General features: G+C 39.6%; 1 long non-coding RNA gene across 6 annotated transcripts in view; it reads left to right on the top strand.

The window, feature by feature from the left end:
- Positions 1-23719, top strand: part of LOC127012107 (uncharacterized) — an 83329-nt gene that overhangs the window by 54195 nt on the left and 5415 nt on the right. The window contains exons 2-3 of one of the 6 annotated variants that reach the window (XR_007765582.1): positions 12548-13354; positions 23504-23626. This is a non-coding gene — a long non-coding RNA (uncharacterized LOC127012107). Of the gene's footprint in view, positions 1-7529; positions 7753-12547; positions 13355-17956; positions 18182-23503; positions 23627-23719 lie in introns of those variants that run through there. The other 5 variants (XR_007765586.1, XR_007765584.1, XR_007765583.1 and 2 more) reach the window with 5 other exon arrangements.

Below are 23719 nucleotides of genomic sequence, written 5' to 3'. Positions count from 1 at the left end.
GGGACAAACGCCCAAATCTTCTTAGTTTGTACGAGTTTCTTAGCGAGAAAACATAGAAAAGCAGCTCGTTACATCTGGCGATCTTCAGCGAGCTTTATTAGCGAGGAGCTGGCGGATAATTTGGCTGCTCTTAGAAGAATTACATAATAAAGACGACAAGTTTTGTTGGCAAATGGAAGGAGCTGCGGAATAAGTGCGCAGCTCGAGCCAGAAGTCAAATTGGGAAACAAACGACTAACCATGAGCCTGTTAATATTGCCAGAAGTAGAAGATGCGTTGGTGCCAGCCCGTCGCCAGGATAAGATCCGCAGGTCAATAAATTGTAATAGCTTCCAGGAACAAACACATCGGATGCCGGGAGGAAAGTATGTCAATGGCATTTCTTCAAGACGGCAACGAGAAGATAATATTGACCAGTTCCTAGAAGCAGAACTGCCAGATTTCCGTATTACAAGTGGAACTTCAAACCTAGCCAAGCACCAAATCACCATAAAGGACTAGAAACCTATAAAACAAAGACACCACCCAGCAAGAACCACGTTCAACGCGCGTTAAAATCTTGCTTTGATGTTTTTGCACCTCCATCTACCTATTGCTATAATTTAAGTTACAAACATTATATTATTGTCAAAGTTGATAAAAAAAATTATTCTTATTTTTAAGAATTTGCGGGTTTTGATAAACCGAAACGTAAATATAAAACAGAGCGCTAGAAAAAAGCTTGCTACGCCCACTCCCACTCTACTGTGGCGCCTACAGTATTCATACTAGACAAAAATTTTAGCTGAAATGTATTGTTCTCATCAATACCTATTGATCGGCATAAAAAAACGCCTCAAACCCCACACCCCTCGCAATGACGTCAGATTTTTTAGCTTGTCCCTTGCTCACTGTGGAGCCCACAGCTTATAAAAATAAACTGAACTTAAATGTATTGGTCTTGTCAAGATCTTTTGATTGACCACTCTAACGGCCACAAAACTCCCAAGATTAAAAGCTATGAAGATTATGTGTGTGTAAATACCCTGCAGCTCCACAATTAAGCACAAGAAAATAAAACAGTTAAGCTTTTTAACACCCTTGCATTTTAAATAATGCAAAATTTTTTGTAATGTAATTACAAATAATCTAAATATTTTCTGTGGGTATTTAAATATTTGTATATAAAAAAATGTGATCCTTGTTTATCTTTTTTAATTATTTTGTGATGTTTTAAAGAAATATATATATATATATATATATATCATAAAGAAAGCGCCACTTGCTCGCTGCTCGTCCCTGACACGTTGACTTGGCGACTGCTTAGCAACGACTCGGACTCGCGAGGGGGTCAGCCGTGCGGATTTAGGAAAGCTTTACTGTTCTTAAAGTAGGGTGCTCTGTCCCGGACGGTCCCACTGGGGTTTCCGCTCAGATCAGGAGGAACTCTTAATTCTCCTAAATAAGATCTCCGACCCCAAAACCACAGAGCTTCAGACCACAATGAAAGCGATCCTGGTGGGCAATGTCGACGTCAGAGCGCTGACTGTGACAATGCTGATCGAGGTAAAAGACATCGACAAAACCACTTTGTGAAGAAATGTTTCGGCAGAAAGTACTGATGCAAGCTCTCAATGAGCTCTGCCCAGGTTTTCCATTGCTTATTATTGGCGATAAACCACTTCAATGCCCATCCTTTAAGTAACTCCGGTCCAGGTCTTAACCGTAGGTGTTGGCGGACCATTCAACTTGTTCCAGGAACTCAAACGGTTTCTCCGCCCCGTCGAACTCGAATGACCACTCGCGGACTTGTTTAGCGACCGATCCGACTGGCTGGGTCTAGAGGTCAGCACTGTCGTCTTCCTGTCCTGGCTTGACTCTCTCCTGTGCACCTGCCTTTGCAAGTTGTCGACACGCCGTACAGTTTCTTCGGAAACTGTTTTTGGAAACACATTCCTCGATCTGAAGCTTTGCCTGATGAGCTGTAGTCCTCAGATTAAGATGAAAAGACTTCTTCTGTTCGCGGTTGGTTAGCAAGGGCGGGCGGCCAGAACGAGCCTTTGATTGGATACTGCCAGTCGAGTTGCAGGTGTTAGTAACGTTTTGGATGGAGGAATCGGCTCTACCAACTGGAGCACCAATTACCCTATAAGATTTTCCATCTAAAAAAATTTTATAATTATTCGTTCCTCAACAGAAATTTCTTTGACCTTTTTATTCATGTTGAAATTCTTTGGAACTTGATGCAAAAATGTAGCTTCAACTGACTTGTCTTTGAACAGTTGTACGCAGACTTTTGGGCGTACACTTGTAGTGTTAAATTTAATATTATATATAAATATAATAATAATTCTGAAAAACACGTCATTTAGGACAATAAACTTAAGTTCCATTGAAAAAAAGTTTAAATAAAATAGATGCATAAATGGACGAACAATTCATGTTAAAAGTTTGATTCACGCAAAAAAAAAGGCTTACAGCACCTTTAGCGGATGAATGCACACAGGGAGTCATGTGGTCGTCATGGTACAAACGTAATGCTAAGGGCAAACGGTAGTGCCGAGCTAAAATAAGGGGAAAAAAAAGGAAGAGAACGACTACGAGCCAAACGTAAGATGTTCGGACAAAAACAAATTTGCCAATTCACCATTGCCTAAGGAAGGGGCGCCTTGATTGGCAGGCGGCCGATTGTCCCTGTACGATAGTGGCGATCGTTGGGCGCAAGAAATACTGGAAATATTGTCAAAAGGTGAAACTTCGTATCGAGCAGGTGGCAACGCTTTATCATCGGTATCGATAGACGATCGCTCACGGATGATGTGACCAAAGGGTGGGGCCACGAATAGGAAAAGGAGAAGGAGGAACAATGAGCCTCGAGGTGGGTATCCATAGGCAATGAGAACCGATATCTTAGTGGGAACATAAGAAGTATTGGCGCGATAGAATTTGAAATCTACGAGGAAGACAGCGTGGGAAGGAGAATAAAACGAAGGATCGGCGTTTTAAAGCTCATCGGCGAACTGTTGGTCGTCGAGGACACAGGATAATGGCCAGAGATAAAAACGAGAATTCCTAATTCCGTCTGAGGATAGAACTGGAAAGAAGAGGAAGAGTCACAGGACTCAAAGGCTATGAGGACTCACAGGATAACAGCCAGAGAGAGAGAGAGAGAATGAGCTTCTTTTCGTCACCCGAAGAAAGCACGGAATGTGAGGTGTTATATAAATCCGCAGGACATCGTCAGTGAAACCAGCAGGCACCATCGATCGCCGCGCGGACCTCGTTGGAGAGCGCAGGAACGCGTCGAAAGGCCAGAACGAGCAATATCAGCAGGCAGTGGAACCAGCGCGAGAAGGTACTGAGACCTGCCAAGGCACACACCCAATGCATTAGTAGCACGAGAATAAAACGTCATATAAATTTAGTTGGACAAACACAAAATCTTCTGTAGAAGCCGCACGAACCTCGTAACGAGCAGACAGAAAAATACCAAATAAAAACGTTTAAGTAGAAGCAGTGAATGCCTAACCACATCGAAAGCCTTGCTAAAGTCTAGGGTTGTTGATAATATTATTATCGATATTTTTTTTGGAAAAAATATATATTTATATCGTAATAATTTTTTTTCCCAAATATCGAGAATGCAATATATTTTTTTTGATATTTTTTTTTTATTTTTATAATCTGCATCGTTTAAAAACTAAATTATAAGAAATTAAATTTTAAATTAAAATTTGTTTTGTATGTTTGAGTATAATTCATATAATCTGTATCATTTATAAACTAGATAACAAGAAATTGGATTTGAAATTAAATTTGGGTTTTTCATATTATTGTTATTTGTTTAAATTAAATTATAACGCATTTTGACATCTAAAGATCTATTATTGATGTTGTCGACGGTCAAACATTGTAATCGATAGGTAGAATAAGTATTGTACGGAAAATCTAGTATTTGCTAAGTTATCCGACCTCGTATGGGTTTCGTGGCCCTTGAAGTGTGGGCCTAATAATGAATGCCACCAAAAAAGTGTTCATTGTCTTGTGAATTGTAGGAGGCACACTGCTTTAAGGTTAAGTTAGTTTAAAATGTATAAGGCTGATTTGGATTGTTCACAGAATAAATCGCCGGCACTCACCCCCACCGCGCCCACACCTACGCGTGTGGGGTAGTCGTTAAAGAGGCATCTCCATATGATTCAAGACAGATGTGTTTAATTTCTATTCCTTTTAATTCTAAGAAACTTATTGGGAAACTAAAAAATAGCAATAGAGAGATATCAAGATATATTAAATATTATTTTGATATTTTTTTAAAACAGAAAATATTGTCGATACGATATTATAAAATTATTTGACATCCTTACTAAAGTGGATGATTATATCTCCGGAGCACCGGAGATATATACTACTGTTTTATTTAGATAGCGAAGGGACGAAGAAAATGCGGTGAATTTTCATTTGTTTTGGATCCGTGCGAGAGGTATTAATTATAGGATTGTCTAGTTTCAGTGAGGAATTGGAAGTGGGAGGATTAGTAACGGGCAAAATCAAGTAGAGATCAATCAAAAATCAAAATTTTTTGAATTTTTAGGTGCGACAAATGTTTTGAAACCACGACCGCTTGGAAGAAGGGGAAACAGTTAACGATGGGACAAAAGCTTTCAAGGCTGGATAAATGGAGTTGTATAACTGTAGGACAGCGGAGTCAAAATCTTGGATTGCTGATAAAAATGAAGATTCGCTTAAAAGCTCAACGGATATTGATATACGAGTAGTTGTGTGATAAGGATCTTCAGATAGGGAAATTTCGTTGACTTCGGAAATTTTGCAAGAGCGGCATCACTAACGAACATAAGGTTTAAAAGTTTTTTTCGATTATTTTTAACAGAGTTAATTTGAGCGAGGGACATGTCTGAATATGTGAGACGGTAAAATTATACCCTATTTAGTCTGTTTGGCCTAAAGCAATTTGAATGATGGTTTAAACTAGATCAAAAAGGTGAAAGCTGAGCCAATACTTATTTTAACAGCAACGAATTAAATACTAAAATCCTAAGCAATAGGAAACCACTCTTTGGAATAATTGTTATTCAATTGTTATTAGGACACCACCAAACAAAGATTTCGTTGTCAGAAACTGAAGAATTAATTTAATTTAATTTATGTGAAAACATAATATCGGGCTAGAAAGACAGATATTTTAGATAACAATTATGGAATGTTTTTCTTCATAATTATAAATAGAATTTGTCGATCACCAACAAAATCACTTTTAGTTTATCGGATTGGATTTGGCTGACAATGGCTGTCCGGTATTTAACTGTATGTATTCCGTGCTTAAAATTGTGTGCTCGATCTAGGATATTTCCGGTCCCATGCTAACAACAATATTGAAAGTCGATTTCTCGTAAGAAGATCCGTGAGCTTCTATGGAAGTATGTCACGGGATGCGCAGTCTGTGGGATTATCGCCAACGACCGGTCACGTCTACTATAAGTTTTTTGGGACAAACGCCCAAATCTTCTGAGTTATGTGTACGAGTTTCGTAGCGAGAAAACATAGAAAAACAGCTCGTTACATCTGGCGATCTTCAGCGAGCTTTATTAGCGAGGAGCTGGCGGATAAAATCGGCTGCTCTTAGAAGAATTACATAATAAAGACGACAAGTTAGGTTGGCAAATGGAAGGAGCTGCGGAATAAGTGCGCAGCTCGAGCCAGAAGTCAAATTGGGAAACAAACGACTAACCATGAGCATGTTAATATTGCCAGAAGTAGAAGATGCGTTGGTGCCAGCCCGTCGCCAGGATAAGATCCACAGGTCAATAAATTGTAATAGCTTCCAGGAACAAACACATCGGATGCCGGGAGGAAAGTATGTCAATGGCATTTTTTCAAGACGGCAACGAGAAGATAATATTGACCAGTTTCTAGAAGCAGAACTGCCAGATTTCCGTATTACAAGTGCAACTTCAAACCTAGCCAAGCACCAAATCACCATAAGGGACTAGAAACCTATAAAACAAAGACACCACCCAGCAAGAACCACGTTCAACGCGCGTTAAAATCTTGCTTTGATGTTTTTGCACCTCCATCTACCTATTGCTATATTTTAAGTTACAAACAGAATATTATTGTCAAAGTTGATAAAATAAATTCTTCTTATTTTTAAGAATTTGCGGGTTTTGATAAACCGAAACGTAAACAAAAAAAAACCTTGCTACGCCCACTCCCACTCTACTGTGGCGCCTACAGTATTCATACTAGACAAATTTTAGCTGAAATGTATTGTTCTCATCAATACCTATTGATCGGCATAAAAAAACACCTCAAACCCCACACCTCTCGCAATGACGTCAGATTTCTCCTTTTATCCTTTTTAATTATTTTGTGATGTTTTAAAGAAATATATATATATATCATAAAGAAATATAATATATATCAAAAAAATACCCTCATAGTCAAATACCTCGCTACGAGATTCGTGTGGCTAGCTTAGTAGATTGTGTGTTCGTCCCACCAAATTTATAAGGTGTTCACGGGTTCGAGAGGGTTAATTGCGGGTAAATTTACAGACGGCTTGGTAACTCGGGTGGCCTTGGCGCCACGTGCTCGCTGCTCGTCCCTGACACGTTGACTTGGCGACTGCTTAGCAACGACTCGGACTCACGAGGGGGTCAGCCGTGCGGATTTAGGAAAGCGTTACTGTTCTTAGAGTAGGGTGCTCTGTCCCGGACGGTCCCACTGGGGTTTCTGCTCAGATCAGGAGGAACTCTAAATCCTCCTAAATAAGATCTCCGACACCAAAACCACAGAGCTAGGGACCACAATGAAAGCGATCCTGTGCAGCAAAGTCGACGTCAGAGCGCTCACTGTGACAATGTTGATCGAGGTAAAAGACATCGACGAAACCACTTTGTGAAGAAATGTTTCGGCAGAAAGTACAGATGCAAGCTCTCAATGAGCTCTGACCAGGTTTTCCATTGCTTATTATTGGCGATAAACCACTTCAATGCCTATCCTTTAAGTAACTCCGGTCCAGGTGTTGGCGGACCATTATTCGTTCCTCAACAGAAATTTGTTTGACCTTTTTATTCATGTTGAAATTCTTTGGAACTTGATGCACAAATTTAGCTTCAACTGACTTGTCTTTAAACAGTTGTACGCAGACTTTTGGGCGTACACTTGTAGTGTTAAATTTAATATTATATATAAAATACAACCCCTCATTGAATAGTTCTGAAAAACACGTCATTTAGGACAATAAACTTAAGTTCCATTGAAAAAAAAGATTAAATAAAATTCATGCATAAATGGCCGAACAATTTATGTTAAAAGTTTCATTTTAAAATTTTTTGAGGGTGTACGCATACACACTGAGAGTAATTGTACATTTTCTCAGGCAGACTACTTCTAGAAAAGGGCAGCGAGATAATACGCGTGACGAGGCGACACCTCCTGAACCATATTTAGCAAGCCAATTTATAAGGATTCTCGCAAAAAAAAAGGAAAGGGCATTCACGGTCGACATTCAAGTGGACGACATGGTACGAACGGTCGTCATGGTAAGGGCAAACGGTAGTGCCGAGCTAAAATAAGGCGAAAAAAAGGAAGAGAACGACTACGAGCCAAACGTAAGCTGTTCGGACAAAAACAAATTTGCCAATTCACCATTGCCTAAGGAAGGGGCGCCTTGATTGGCAGGCGGTCGATTGTCCCTGTACGATAGTGGCGATCGATGGGCGCAAGAAATACTGGAAATATTGTCAAAAGGTGAATCTTCGTATCGAGCAGGTGGCAACGCTTTATCATCGGTATCGATAGACGATCGCTCACGGATGATGTGACCAAAGGGTGGGGCCACGAAAAGGAGAAGGAGAATCAATGAGCCTCGAGGTGGGTATCCATAGGCAATGAGAACCGATATCTTAGTGGGAACATAAGAAGTATTGGCGAGAGAGAATTTGAAATCTTCGAGGACGACAGCGTGGGAAGGAGAATAAAACGGAGGATCGGCGACTTAAAGCTCATCGGTGAACTTTTGGTCGTCGAGGACACAGGATAATGGCCAGAGATAAGAACGAAAATTCCTAATTTCGTCTAAGGATAGAACTGGAAAGAAGAGGAAGAGTCACAGGACTCAAAGGCTATGAGGACTCACAGGATAACAGCCAGAGAGAGAGAGAGAATGAGCTTCTTTTCGTCACCCGAAGAAAGCACGGAATGTGAGGATTTATATAAATCCGCAGGACATCGTCAGTGAAACCAGCAGGCACCATCGATCGCCGCGCGGACCGCGTTGGAGAGCGCAGGAACGCGTCGAAAGGCCAGAACGAGCAATATCAGTAGGCAGTGGAACCAGCGCGAGAAGATACCGAGACCTGCCCAGGCACAGACCCAATGCATTAGTAGCACGAGAATAAAACGTCATATAAATTTAGTTGGACAAGCACACAATCTTCTGTAGAAGCCGCACGAACCTCGTAACGAGCAGACAGAAAAATCCCAAATAAAAACGTTTAAGTAGAAGCAGTGAATGCCTAACCACATCGAAAGCCTTGCTAAAGTCTAGGGTTGTTGATAATATTATTTTAAATATTAAATTAAATTTTGTATCATTTAAGATTATAACGCATTTTGACATCTAAAGATATATTATTGATGTTGTCGACGGTCAAACATTGTAATCGATAGGTAGAATAAGTATTGTAAGGAAAATCTAGTATTTGTTAAGTTATCCGACCTCGTATGGGTTTCGTGGCCCTTGAAGTGTGGGCCTAATAATGAATGCCACCAAAAATGTGTTCATTGTCTTGTGAATTGTAGGAGGCACACTGCTTTAAGATTAAGTTAGTTTAAAATGTATAAGGCTGATTTGGATTGTTCACAGAATAAAACGCCGGCGCTCACTACCACCGCATCTCCAGGCATCTCCATATGATTCAAGACAGATGTGTTTAATTTCTATTTCTTTTAATTCTAAGAAACTTATTGGGAAACTAAATAATAGCAATAGAGAGATATCAAGATATATTAAATATTATTTTGATATTTTTTTAAAACAGAAAATATTGTCGATACGATATTATAAAAATATTCGACATCCTTACTAAAGTGGATGATTATATCTCCGGAGCACCGGAGATATCTACTACTGTTTTATTTAGATAGCGAAGGGACGAAGAAAATGCGGTGAATTTTCATTTGTTTTGGATCCGTGCGAGAGGTATTAATTATAGGATTGTCTAGTTTCAGTGAGGAATTGGAAGTGGGTGGATTAGTAACGGGCAAAATCAAGTAGAGATCAATCAAAAATCAAAATTTTTTGTATTTTGAGGTGCAACAAATGTTTTGAAAACCACGACCGCTTGGAAGAAGGGGAAACAGTTAATGATGGGACAAAAGCTTTCAAGGCTGGACAAATGGAGTTGTAAAACTGTAGGACAGCGGAGTCAAAATCTTGGATTGCTGATAAAAATGAACAGTCGATCCTCAAAATATAATAATGTAGACCAGTATAATCTGTTTTCCGACAATACTTTATCGGATAAGTTTTTCATTTAAGATTCGCTTAAAAGCTCAACGGATGTTGGTATAGTTGTGTGATAAGGATCTTCAGATAGGGAAATTTCGTTGATATCGGAAATTTTGCAAGAGCGGCATCACTAACGAACTTAAGGTTTAAAAGACTTTTCCGATTATTTACATACATACATACGATACATTTAAAATATATTTATTCAACGAATAGTACATTAGTACATTCTTCGAATGTCTTATCCAGTTTTTACAAAGAAATGGATAATGGTAGAAATTGTCGAGATTTGTCTCGAAAAAAGTTGAATTGCGATGCCCCTCATAACTCTGCGCTGGATCATCAGAAATCAAAAATGGCCATGTCATTCGATAGATAATAGTTAGCAGGAAACGCCGTCGAGTTTTTTTTTTTGTAATTCCCTTTTTTTTAATTTTGTTACAGAAAAAGAAAAATTTTCGAGAAAAATCGGCTAATTTGAAATTGTAAAATTAAAATTATTATTTGTCGAAGACTATCAAATATTAATACGACTCCAGCGTGCAGTGTGAAAACATCTTAATATCGGGCTAGAAACACAGATATTTCAGATAATAATTATGGAATGTTTTTCTTCATAATTATAAATAGAATTGTCGATGCGATCACCAACAAAATCACTATTAGTTTATCGGATTGGATTTGGCTGACAATGGCTGTCCGGTATTAAACTGTATGTATTCCGTGCTTAAAGTTGTGTGCTCGATCTAGGATATTTCCGGTCCCATGCTAACAACAATATTGAAAGTCAATTTCTCGTAAGAAGATCCGTGAGCTTCAATGGAAGTATTTCACGGGATGCGCAGTCTGTGGGATTATCGCCAACGACCGGTCACGTTCACTATAAGTTTTTTGGGACAAACGCCCAAATCTTCTGAGTTATGTGTACGAGTTTCGTAGCGAGAAAACATAGAAAAACAGCTCGTTACATCTGGCGATCTTCAGCGAGCTTTATTAGCGAGGAGCTGGCGGATAAAATCGGCTGCTCTTAGAAGAATTACATAATAAAGACGACAAGTTAGGTTGGCAAATGGAAGGAGCTGCGGAATAAGTGCGCAGCTCGAGCCAGAAGTCAAATTGGGAAACAAACGACTAACCATGAGCATGTTAATATTGCCAGAAGTAGAAGATGCGTTGGTGCCAGCCCGTCGCCAGGATAAGATCCACAGGTCAATAAATTGTAATAGCTTCCAGGAACAAACACATCGGATGCCGGGAGGAAAGTATGTCAATGGCATTTTTTGAATACGGCAACGAGAAGATAATATTGACCAGTTTCTAGAAGCAGAACTGCCAGATTTCCGTATTACAAGTGCAACTTCAAACCTAGACAAGCACCAAATCACCATAAGGGACTAGAAACCTATAAAACAAAGACACCACCCAGCAAGAACCACGTTCAACGCGCGTTAAAATCTTGCTTTGATGTTTTTGCACCTCCATCTACCTATTGCTATATTTTAAGTTACAAACAGAATATTATTGTCAAAGTTGATAAAATAAATTCTTCTTATTTTTAAGAATTTGCGGGTTTTGATAAACCGAAACGTAAACATAAAACCGAGCGCTAGAAAAAAGCTTGCTACGCCCACTCCCACTCTACTGTGGCGCCTACAGTATTCATACTAGACAAAAATTTTAGCTGAAATGTATTGTTCTCATCAATGCCTATTGATCGGCATAAAAAAACGCCTCAAACCCCACACCCCTCGCAATGACGTCAGATTTCTCCTTTTATCCTTTTTAATTATTTTGTGATGTTTTAAAGAAATATATATATATATATCATAAAGAAATATAATATATATCAAAAAAATACCCTCATAGTCAAATACCTCGCTACGAGATTCGTGTGGCTAGCTTAGTAGATTGTGTGTTCGTCCCACCAAATTTATAAGGTGTTCACGGGTTCGAGAGGGTTAATTGCGGGTAAATTTACAGACGGCTTGGTAACTCGGGTGGCCTTGGCGCCACGTGCTCGCTGCTCGTCCCTGACACGTTGACTTGGCGACTGCTCAGCAACGACTCAGACTCACGAGGGGGTCAGCCGTGCGGATTTAGGAAAGCGTTACTGTTCTTAGAGTAGGGTGCTCTGTCCCGGACGGTCCCACTGGGGTTTCTGCTCAGATCAGGAGGAACTCTAAATCCTCCTAAATAAGATCTCCGACACCAAAACCACAGAGCTAAGGACCACAATGAAAGCGATCCTGTGCAGCAAAGTCGACGTCAGAGCGCTCACTGTGACAATGTTGATCGAGGTAAAAGACATCGACGAAACCACTTTGTGAAGAAATGTTTCGGCAGAAAGTACAGATGCAAGCTCTCAATGAGCTCTGCCCAGGTTTTCCATTGCTTATTATTGGCGATAAACCACTTCAATGCCTATCCTTTAAGTAACTCCGGTCCAAGTCTAAACCGTAGGTGTTGGCGGACCATTCAACTTGTTCCAGGAACTCAAACGGTTTCTCCGCCTCCTCAGATTAAGATGAAAAGACTTAACAATAGTCTTCTGTTCGCGGTTGGTTAGCAAGGGATCAGATCAGGAGGAACTCTAAATCCTCCTAAATAAGATCTCCGACACCAAAACCACAGAGCTAAGGACCACAATGAAAGCGATCCTGTGCAGCAAAGTCGACGTCAGAGCGCTCACTGTGACAATGTTGATCGAGGTAAAAGACATCGACGAAACCACTTTGTGAAGAAATGTTTCGGCAGAAAGTACAGATGCAAGCTCTCAATGAGCTCTGCCCAGGTTTTCCATTGCTTATTATTGGCGATAAACCACTTCAATGCCTATCCTTTAAGTAACTCCGGTCCAAGTCTAAACCGTAGGTGTTGGCGGACCATTCAACTTGTTCCAGGAACTCAAACGGTTTCTCCGCCCTCCTCAGATTAAGATGAAAAGACTTAACAATAGTCTTCTGTTCGCGGTTGGTTAGCAAGGGCGGGCGGCCAGATCAAGCCTTTGATTGGTTACTGCCAGTCGAGTTGCAGGTGTTAGTAATGTTTTGGATGAAGGAATCGGCTCTACCAACAAGAGCACCAATTACCCTATAAGATTTTCCTTCCAAAAAAAATTTATAATTATTCGTTCCTCAACAGAAATTTGTTTGACCTTTTTATTCATGTTGAAATTCTTTGGAACTTGATGCACAAATTTAGCTTCAACTGACTTGTCTTTAAACAGTTGTACGCAGACTTTTGGGCGTACACTTGTAGTGTTAAATTTAATATTATATATAAAATATAACCCCTCGTTGAATAGTTCTGAAAAACACGTCATTTAGGACAATAAACTTAAGTTCCATTGAAAAAAAAGATTAAATAAAATACATGCATAAATGGCCGAACAATTCATGTTAAAAGTTTCATTTTAAAATTTTTTGAGGGTGTACGCATACACACTGAGAGTAATTGTACATTTTCTCAGGCAGACTACTTCTAGAAAAGGGCAGCGAGATAATACGCGTGACGAGGCGACACCTCCTGAACCATATTTAGCAAGCCAATTTATAAGGATTCTCGCAAAAAAAAAGGAAAGGGCATTCACGGTCGACATTCAAGTGGTCGACATGGTACGAACGGTCGTCATGGTAAGGGCAAACGGTAGTGCCGAGCTAAAATAAGGCGAAAAAAAGGAAGAGAACGACTACGAGCCAAACGTAAGCTGTTCGGACAAAAACAAATTTGCCAATTCACCATTGCCTAAGGAAGGGGCGCCTTGATTGGCAGGCGGTCGATTGTCCCTGTACGATAGTGGCGATCGATGGGCGCAAGAAATACTGGAAATATTGTCAAAAGGTGAATCTTCGTATCGAGCAGGTGGCAACGCTTTATCATCGGTACCGATGGACGATCGCTAACGGATGATGTGACCAAAGGGTGGGGCCACGAAAAGGAGAAGGAGAATCAATGAGCCTCGAGGTGGGTATCCATAGGCAATGAGAACCGATATCTTAGTGGGAACATAAGAAGTATTGGCGAGAGAGAATTTGAAATCTTCGAGGACGACAGCGTGGGAAGGAGAATAAAACGGAGGATCGGCGACTTAAAGCTCATCGGTGAACTTTTGGTCGTCGAGGACACAGGATAATGGCCAGAGATAAGAACGAAAATTCCTAATTTCGTCTAAGGATAGAACTGGAAAGAAGAGGAAGAGTCACAGGACTCAAAGGCTTTGAGGACTCACAGGATAACAGCCAAAGAGAGAGAGAGAATGAGCTTCTTTTCGTCACCCGAAGAAAGCACGGAATGTGAGGATTTATATAAATCCGCAGGACATCGTCAGTGAAACCAGCAGGCACCATCGATCGCCGCGCGGACCGCGTTGGAGAGCGCAGGAACGCGTCGAAAGGCCAGAACGAGCAATATCAGTAGGCAGTGGAACCAGCGCGAGAAGATACCGAGACCTGCCCAGGCACAGACCCAATGCATTAGTAGCACGAGAATAAAACGTCATATAAATTTAGTTGGACAAGCACACAATCTTCTGTAGAAGCCGCACGAACCTCGTAACGAGCAGACAGAAAAATCCCAAATAAAAACGTTTAAGTAGAAGCAGTGAATGCCTAACCACATCGAAAGCCTTGCTAAAGTCTAGGGTTGTTGATAATATTATTTTAAATATTAAATTAAATTTTGTATCATTTAAGATTATAACGCATTTTGACATCTAAAGATATATTATTGATGTTGTCGACGGTCAAACATTGTAATCGATAGGTAGAATAAGTATTGTAAGGAAAATCTAGTATTTGTTAAGTTATCCGACCTCGTATGGGTTTCGTGGCCCTTGAAGTGTGGGCCTAATAATGAATGCCACCAAAAATGTGTTCATTGTCTTGTGAATTGTAGGAGGCACACTGCTTTAAGATTAAGTTAGTTTAAAATGTATAAGGCTGATTTGGATTGTTCACAGAATAAAACGCCGGCGCTCACTACCACCGCATCTCCAGGCATCTCCATATGATTCAAGACAGATGTGTTTAATTTCTATTTCTTTTAATTCTAAGAAACTTATTGGGAAACTAAATAATAGCAATAGAGAGATATCAAGATATATTAAATATTATTTTGATATTTTTTTAAAACAGAAAATATTGTCGATACGATATTATAAAAATATTCGACATCCTTACTAAAGTGGATGATTATATCTCCGGAGCACCGGAGATATCTACTACTGTTTTATTTAGATAGCGAAGGGACGAAGAAAATGCGGTGAATTTTCATTTGTTTTGGATCCGTGCGAGAGGTATTAATTATAGGATTGTCTAGTTTCAGTGAGGAATTGGAAGTGGGTGGATTAGTAACGGGCAAAATCAAGTAGAGATCAATCAAAAATCAAAATTTTTTGTATTTTGAGGTGCAACAAATGTTTTGAAAACCACGACCGCTTGGAAGAAGGGGAAACAGTTAATGATGGGACAAAAGCTTTCAAGGCTGGACAAATGGAGTTGTAAAACTGTAGGACAGCGGAGTCAAAATCTTGGATTGCTGATAAAAATGAACAGTCGATCCTCAAAATATAATAATGTAGACCAGTATAATCTGTTTTCCGACAATACTTTATCGGACAAGTTTTTCATTTAAGATTCGCTTAAAAGCTCAACGGATGTTGGTATAGTTGTGTGATAAGGATCTTCAGATAGGGAAATTTCGTTGATATCGGAAATTTTGCAAGAGCGGCATCACTAACGAACTTAAGGTTTAAAAGACTTTTCCGATTATTTACATACATACATACGATACAGTTAAAATATATTTATTCAACGAATAGTACATTAGTACATTCTTCGAATGTCTTATCCAGTTTTTACAAAGAAATGGATAATGGTAGAAATTGTCGAGATTTGTCTCGAAAAAAGTTGAATTGCGATGCCCCTCATAACTCTGCGCTGGATCATCAGAAATCAAAAATGGCCATGTCATTCGATAGATAATAGTTAGCAGGAAACGCCGTCGAGTTTTTTTTTTTTGTAATTCCCTTTTTTTTAATTTTGTTACAGAAAAAGAAAAATTTTCGAGAAAAATCGGCTAATTTGAAATTGTAAAATTAAAATTATTATTTGTCGAAGACTATCAAATATTAATACGACTCCAGCGTGCAGTGTGAAAACATCTTAATATCGGGCTAGAAAGACAGATATTTCAGATAATAATTATGGAATGTTTTTCTTCATAATTATAAATAGAATTGTCGATGCGATCACCAACAAAATCACTATTAGTTTTTCGGATTGGATTTGGCTGACAATGGCTGTCCGGTATTAAACTGTATGTATTCCGTGCTTAAAATTGTGTGCTCGATCTAGGATATTTCCGGTCCCATGCTAACAACAATATTGAAAGTCGATTTCTCGTAAGAAGATCCGTGAGCTTCTATGGAAGTATTTCACGGGATGCGCAGTCTGTGGGATTATCGCCAACGACCGGTCACGTTTACTATAAGTTTTTTGGGACAAACGCCCAAATCTTCTGAGTTATGTGTACGAGTTTCGTAGCGAGAAAACATAGAAAAACAGCTCGTTACATCTGGCGATCTTCAGCGAGCTTTATTAGCGAGGAGCTGGCGGATAATTTGGCTGCTCTTAGAGGAATTACATTATAAAGACGACAAGTTAGGTTGGCAAATGGAAGGAGCTGCGGAATAAGTGCGCAGCTCGAGCCAGAAGTCAAATTGGGAAACAAATGACTAACCATGAGCCTGTTAATATTGCCAGAAGTAGAAGATGCGTTGGTGCCAGCCCGTCGCCAGGATAAGATCCGCAGGTCAATAAATTGTAATAGCTTCCAGGAACAAACACATCGGATGCCGGGAGGAAAGTATGTCAATGGCATTTCTTCAAGACGGCAACGAGAAGATAATATTGACCAGTTTCTAGAAGCAGAACTGCCAGATTTCCGTATTACAAGTGGAACATCAAACCTAGCCAAGCACCAAATCACCATAAAGGACTAGAAACCTATAAAATAAAGACACCACCTAGCAAGGACCACGTTCAACGCGCGTAAAAATCTTGCTTTGATGTTTTTGCACCTCCATCTACCTATTGCTATATTTTAAGTTACAAACAGAATATTATTGTCAAAGTTGATAAAATAAATTCTTCTTATTTTTAAGAATTTGCGGGTTTTGATAAACCGAAACGTAAACATAAAACCGAGCGCTAGAAAAAAGCTTGCTACGCCCACTCCCACTCTACTGTGGCGCCTACAGTATTCATACTAGACAAAAATTTTAGCTGAAATGTATTGTTCTCATCAATACCTATTGATCGGCATAAAAAAACGCCTCAAGCCCCACACCCCTCGCAATGACGTCAGATTTCTCCTTTTATCCTTTTTAATTATTTTGTGATGTTTTAAAGAAATATATATATATATCATAAAGAAATATAATATATATCAAAAAAATACCCTCATAGTCAAATACCTCGCTACGAGATTCGTGTGGCTAGCTTAGTAGATTGTATGTTCGTCCCACCAAATTTATAAGGTGTTCACGGGTTCGAGAGGGTTAATTGCGGGTAAATTTACAGACGGCTTGGTAACTCGGGTGGCCTTGGCGCCACGTGCTCGCTGTCCCGGACGGTCCCACTGGGGTTTCTGCTCAGATCAGGAGGAACTCTAAATCCTCCTAAATAAGATCTCCGACACCAAAACCACAGAGCTAAGGACCACAATGAAAGCGATCCTGTGCAGCAAAGTCGACGTCAGAGCGCTCACTGTGACAATGTTGATCGAGGTAAAAGACATCGACGAAACCACTTTGTGAAGAAATGTTTCGGCAGAAAGTACAGATGCAAGCTCTCAATGAGCTCTGACCAGGTTTTCCATTGCTTATTATTGGCGATAAACCACTTCAATGCCTATCCTTTAAGTAACTCCGGTCCAGGTGTTGGCGGACCATTATTCGTTCCTCAACAGAAATTTGTTTGACCTTTTTATTCATGTTGAAATTCTTTGGAACTTGATGCACAAATTTAGCTTCAACTGACTTGTCTTTAAACAGTTGTACGCAGACTTTTGGGCGTACACTTGTAGTGTTAAATTTAATATTATATATAAAATACAACCCCTCATTGAATAGTTCTGAAAAACACGTCATTTAGGACAATAAACTTAAGTTCCATTGAAAAAAAAGATTAAATAAAATACATGCATAAATGGCCGAACAATTTATGTTAAAAGTTTCATTTTAAAATTTTTTGAGGGTGTACGCATACACACTGAGAGTAATTGTACATTTTCTCAGGCAGACTACTTCTAGAAAAGGGCAGCGAGATAATACGCGTGACGAGGCGACACCTCCTGAACCATATTTAGCAAGCCAATTTAAAAGGATTCTCGCAAAAAAAAAGGAAAGGGCATTCACGGTCGACATTCAAGTGGACGACATGGTACGAACGGTCGTCATGGTAAGGGCAAACGGTAGTGCCGAGCTAAAATAAGGCGAAAAAAAGGAAGAGAACGACTACGAGCCAAACGTAAGCTGTTCGGACAAAAACAAATTTGCCAATTCACCATTGCCTAAGGAAGGGGCGCCTTGATTGGCAGGCGGTCGATTGTCCCTGTACGATAGTGGCGATCGATGGGCGCAAGAAATACTGGAAATATTGTCAAAAGGTGAATCTTCGTATCGAGCAGGTGGCAACGCTTTATCATCGGTATCGATAGACGATCGCTCACGGATGATGTGACCAAAGGGTGGGGCCACGAAAAGGAGAAGGAGAATCAATGAGCCTCGAGGTGGGTATCCATAGGCAATGAGAACCGATATCTTAGTGGGAACATAAGAAGTATTGGCGCGATAGAATTTGAAATCTACGAGGAAGACAGCGTGGGAAGGAGAATAAAACGGAGGATCGGCGTTTTAAAGCTCATCGGCGAACTGTTGGTCGTCGAGGACACAGGATAATGGCCAGAGATAAGAACGAAAATTCCTAATTCCGTCTGAGGATAGAACTGGAAAGAAGAGGAAGAGTCACAGGACTCAAAGGCTATGAGGACTCACAGGATAACAGCCAGAGAGAGAGAGAGAATGAGCTTCTTTTCGTCACCCGAAGAAAGCACGGAATGTGAGGAGTTATATAAATCCGCAGGACATCGTCAGTGAAACCAGCAGGCACCATCGATCGCCGCGCGGACCTCGTTGGAGAGCGCAGGAACGCGTCGAAAGGCCAGAACGAGCAATATCAGCAGGCAGTGGAACCAGCGCGAGAAGGTACCGAGTCCTGCCAAGGCACAGACCCAATGCATTAGTAGCACGAGAATAAAACGTCATATAAATTTAGTTGGACAAGCACACAATCTTCTGTAGAAGCCGCACGAACCTCGTAACGAGCAGACAGAAAATTCCCAAATAAAAACGTTTAAGTAGAAGCAGTGAATGCCTAACCACATCGAAAGCCTTGCTAAAGTCTAGGGTTGTTGATAATATTATTATCGATATTTTTTTTTGGAACAAATATATATTTATATCGTAATAATTTTTTACCCAAATGTCGAGAATGCAATATATTTTTTTTTGTATTTTTTTTTTATTTTTATAAACTGCATCGTTTAAGAACTAAATTATAAGAAATTAAATTTTAAATTAAATTTTGTTTTGTATGTTGAGTATAATTCATATAGTCTGTATTATTTAAAAACAAGATAACAAGAAATTGGATTTGAAATTAAATTTTGTTATTTCATATTATTGTTATTTGTTTAAATTAAATTATAACGCATTTTGAAATCTAAAGATCTATTATTGATGTTGTCGACGGTCAAACATTGTAATCGATAGGTAGAATATGTATTGTAAGGAAAATCTAGTATTTGTTAAGTTATCCGGCCTCGTATGGGTTTCGTGGCCCTTGAAGTGTGGCCCTAATAATGAATGCCACCAAAAATGTGTTCATTGTCTTGTGAATTGTAGGAGGCACACTGCTTTAAGGTTAAGTTAGTTTAAAATGTATAAGGCTGATTTGGATTGTTCACAGAATAAAACGCCGGCGCTCACTACCACCGCATCTCCAGGCATCTCCATATGATTCAAGACAGATGTGTTTAATTTCTATTTCTTTTAATTCTAAGAAACTTATTGGGAAACTAAATAATAGCAATAGAGAGATATCAAGATATATTAAATATTATTTTGATATTTTTTTAAAACAGAAAATATTGTCGATACGGTATTATAAAAATATTCGACATCCTTACTAAAGTGGATGATTATATCTCCGGAGCACAGGAGATATATACTACTGTTTTATTTAGATAGCGAATCAAGTAGAGATCAATCAAAAATCAAAATTTTTTTGTATTTTGAGGTGCAACAAATGTTTTGAAAACCACGACCGCTTGGAAGAAGGGGAAACAGTTAATGATGGGACAAAAGCTTTCAAGGCTGGACAAATGGAGTTGTAAAACTGTAGGACAGCGGAGTCAAAATCTTGGATTGCTGATAAAAATGAACAGACGATCCTCAAAATATAATAATGTAGACCAGTATAATCTGTTTTCCGACAATACTTTATCGGACAAGTTTTTCATTTAAGATTCGCTTAAAAGCTCAACGGATGTTGGTATAGTTGTGTGATAAGGATCTTCAGATAGGGAAATTTCGTTGATATCGGAAATTTTGCAAGAGCGGCATCACTAACGAACTTAAGGTTTAAAAGACTTTTCCGATTATTTACATACATACAGACGATACAGTTAAAATATATTTATTCAACAATAGTACATTCTTCGAATGTCTTATCCAGTTTTTACAAAGAAATGGATAATGGTAGAAATTGTCGAGATTTGTCTCGAAAAAAGTTGAATTGCGATGCCCCTCATAACTCTGCGCTGGATCATCAGAAATCAAAAATGGCCATGTCGTTCGATAGATAATAGTTAGCAGGAAACGCCGTCGAGTTTTTTTTTTTTGTAATTCCCTTTTTTTTAATTTTGTTACAGACTGAAGTGAAAAAGAAAAATTTTCGAGAAAAATCGGCTAATTTGAAATTGTAAAATTAAAATTATTATTTGTCGAAGACTATCAAATATTAATACGACTCCAGCGTGCAGTGTGAAAACATCTTAATATCGGGCTAGAAAGACAGATATTTCAGATAATAATTATGGAATGTTTTTCTTCATAATTATAAATAGAATTGTCGATGCGATCACCAACAAAATCGCTATTAGTTTATCGGATTGGATTTGGCTGACAATGGCTGTCCGGTATTAAACTGTATGTATTCCGTGCTTAAAATTGTGTGCTCGATCTAGGATATTTCCGGTCCCATGCTAACAACAATATTGAAAGTCGATTTCTCGTAAGAAGATCCGTGAGCTTCTATGGAAGTATTTCACGGGATGCGCAGTCTGTGGGATTATCACCAACGACCGGTCACGTTTACTATAAGTTTTTTGGGACAAACGCCCAAATCTTCTGAGTTATGTGTACGAGTTTCGTAGCGAGAAAACATAGAAAAACAGCTCGTTACATCTGGCGATCTTCAGCGAGCTTTATTAGCGAGGAGCTGGCGGATAAAATCGGCTGCTCTTAGAAGAATTACATAATAAAGACGACAAGTTAGGTTGGCAAATGGAAGGAGCTGCGGAATAAGTGCGCAGCTCGAGCCAGAAGTCAAATTGGGAAACAAACGACTAACCATGAGCATGTTAATATTGCCAGAAGTAGAAGATGCGTTGGTGCCAGCCCGTCGCCAGGATAAGATCCACAGGTCAATAAATTGTAATAGCTTCCAGGAACAAACCCATCGGATGCCGGGAGGAAAGTATGTCAATGGCATTTTTTCAAGACGGCAACGAGAAGATAATATTGACCAGTTTCTAGAAGCAGAACTGCCAGATTTCCGTATTACAAGTGCAACTTCAAATCTAGCCAAGCACCAAATCACCATAAGGGACTAGAAACCTATAAAACAAAGACACCACCCAGCAAGAACCACGTTCAACGCGCGTTAAAATCTTGCTTTGATGTTTTTGCACCTCCATCTACCTATTGCTATATTTTAAGTTACAAACAGAATATTATTGTCAAAGTTGATAAAATAAATTCTTCTTATTTTTAAGAATTTGCGGGTTTTGATAAACCGAAACGTAAACATAAAACCGAGCGCTAGAAAAAAGCTTGCTACGCCCACTCCCACTCTACTGTGGCGCCTACAGTATTCATACTAGACAAAAATTTTAGCTGAAATGTATTGTTCTCATCAATACCTATTGATCGGCATAAAAAAACGCCTCAAACCCCACACCCCTCGCAATGACGTCAGATTTCTCCTTTTATCCTTTTTAATTATTTTGTGATGTTTTAAAGAAATATATATATATATATATATCATAAAGAAATATAATATATATCAAAAAAATACCCTCATAGTCAAATACCTCGCTACGAGATTCGTGTGGCTAGCTTAGTAGATTGTGTGTTCGTCCCACCAAATTTATAAGGTGTTCACGGGTTCGAGAGGGTTAATTGCGGGTAAATTTACAGACGGCTTGGTAATTCGGGTGGCCTTGGCGCCACGTGCTCGCTGCTCGTCCCTGACACGTTGACTTGGCGACTGCTTAGCAACGACTCGGACTCACGAGGGGGTCAGCCGTGCGGATTTAGGAAAGTGTTACTGTTCTTAGAGTAGGGTGCTCTGTCCCGGACGGTCCCACTGGGGTTTCTGCTCAGATCAGGAGGAACTCTAAATCCTCCTAAATAAGATCTCCGACACCAAAACCACAGAGCTAAGGACCACAATGAAAGCGATCCTGTGCAGCAAAGTCGACGTCAGAGCGCTCACTGTGACAATGTTGATCGAGGTAAAAGACATCGACGAAACCACTTTGTGAAGAAATGTTTCGGCAGAAAGTACAGATGCAAGCTCTCAATGAGCTCTGCCCAGGTTTTCCATTGCTTATTATTGGCGATAAACCACTTCAATGCCTATCCTTTAAGTAACTCCGGTCCAAGTCTAAACCGTAGGTGTTGGCGGACCATTCAACTTGTTCCAGGAACTCAAACGGTTTCTCCGCCCTCCTCAGATTAAGATGAAAAGACTTAACAATAGTCTTCTGTTCGCGGTTGGTTAGCAAGGGCGGGCGGCCAGATCAAGCCTTTGATTGGTTACTGCCAGTCGAGTTGCAGGTGTTAGTAATGTTTTGGATGAAGGAATCGGCTCTACCAACAAGAGCACCAATTACCCTATAAGATTTTCCTTCCAAAAAAAATTTATAATTATTCGTTCCTCAACAGAAATTTGTTTGACCTTTTTATTCATGTTGAAATTCTTTGGAACTTGATGCACAAATTTAGCTTCAACTGACTTGTCTTTAAACAGTTGTACGCAGACTTTTGGGCGTACACTTGTAGTGTTAAATTTAATATTATATATAAAATATAACCCCTCGTTGAATAGTTCTGAAAAACACGTCATTTAGGACAATAAACTTAAGTTCCATTGAAAAAAAAGATTAAATAAAATACATGCATAAATGGCCGAACAATTCATGTTAAAAGTTTCATTTTAAAATTTTTTGAGGGTGTACGCATACACACGGAGAGTAATTGTACATTTTCTCAGGCAGACTACTTCTAGAAAAGGGCAGCGAGATAATACGCGTGACGAGGCGACACCTCCTGAACCATATTTAGCAAGCCAATTTATAAGGATTCTCGCAAAAAAAAAGGAAAGGGCATTCACGGTCGACATTCAAGTGGTCGACATGGTACGAACGGTCGTCATGGTAAGGGCAAACGGTAGTGCCGAGCTAAAATAAGGCGAAAAAAGGAAGAGAACGACTACGAGCCAAACGTAAGCTGTTCGGACAAAAACAAATTTGCCAATTCACCATTACCTAAGGAAGGGGCGCCTTGATTGGCAGACGGTCGATTGTCCCTGTACGATAGTGGCGATCGTTGGGCGCAAGAAATACTGGAAATATTGTCAAAAGGTGAAACTTCGTATTGAGCAGGTGGCAACGCTTTATCATCGGTATCGATAGACGATCGCTCGCGGATGATGTAACCAAAGGGTGGGGGCACGAAAAGGAGAAGGAGGAACAATGAGCCTCGAGGTGGGTATCCATAGGCAATGAGAACGGATATCTTAGTGGGAACATAAGAAGTATTGGCGCGATAGAATTTGAAATCTACGAGGAAGACAGCGT

The sequence above is a fragment of the Drosophila biarmipes genome, unplaced genomic scaffold (genome assembly GCF_025231255.1).
Source record: "Drosophila biarmipes strain raj3 unplaced genomic scaffold, RU_DBia_V1.1 ptg000019l, whole genome shotgun sequence".
NCBI lineage: Eukaryota > Metazoa > Arthropoda > Insecta > Diptera > Drosophilidae > Drosophila > Drosophila biarmipes.
This window is presented reverse-complemented; position numbering and strand designations above follow the sequence as displayed.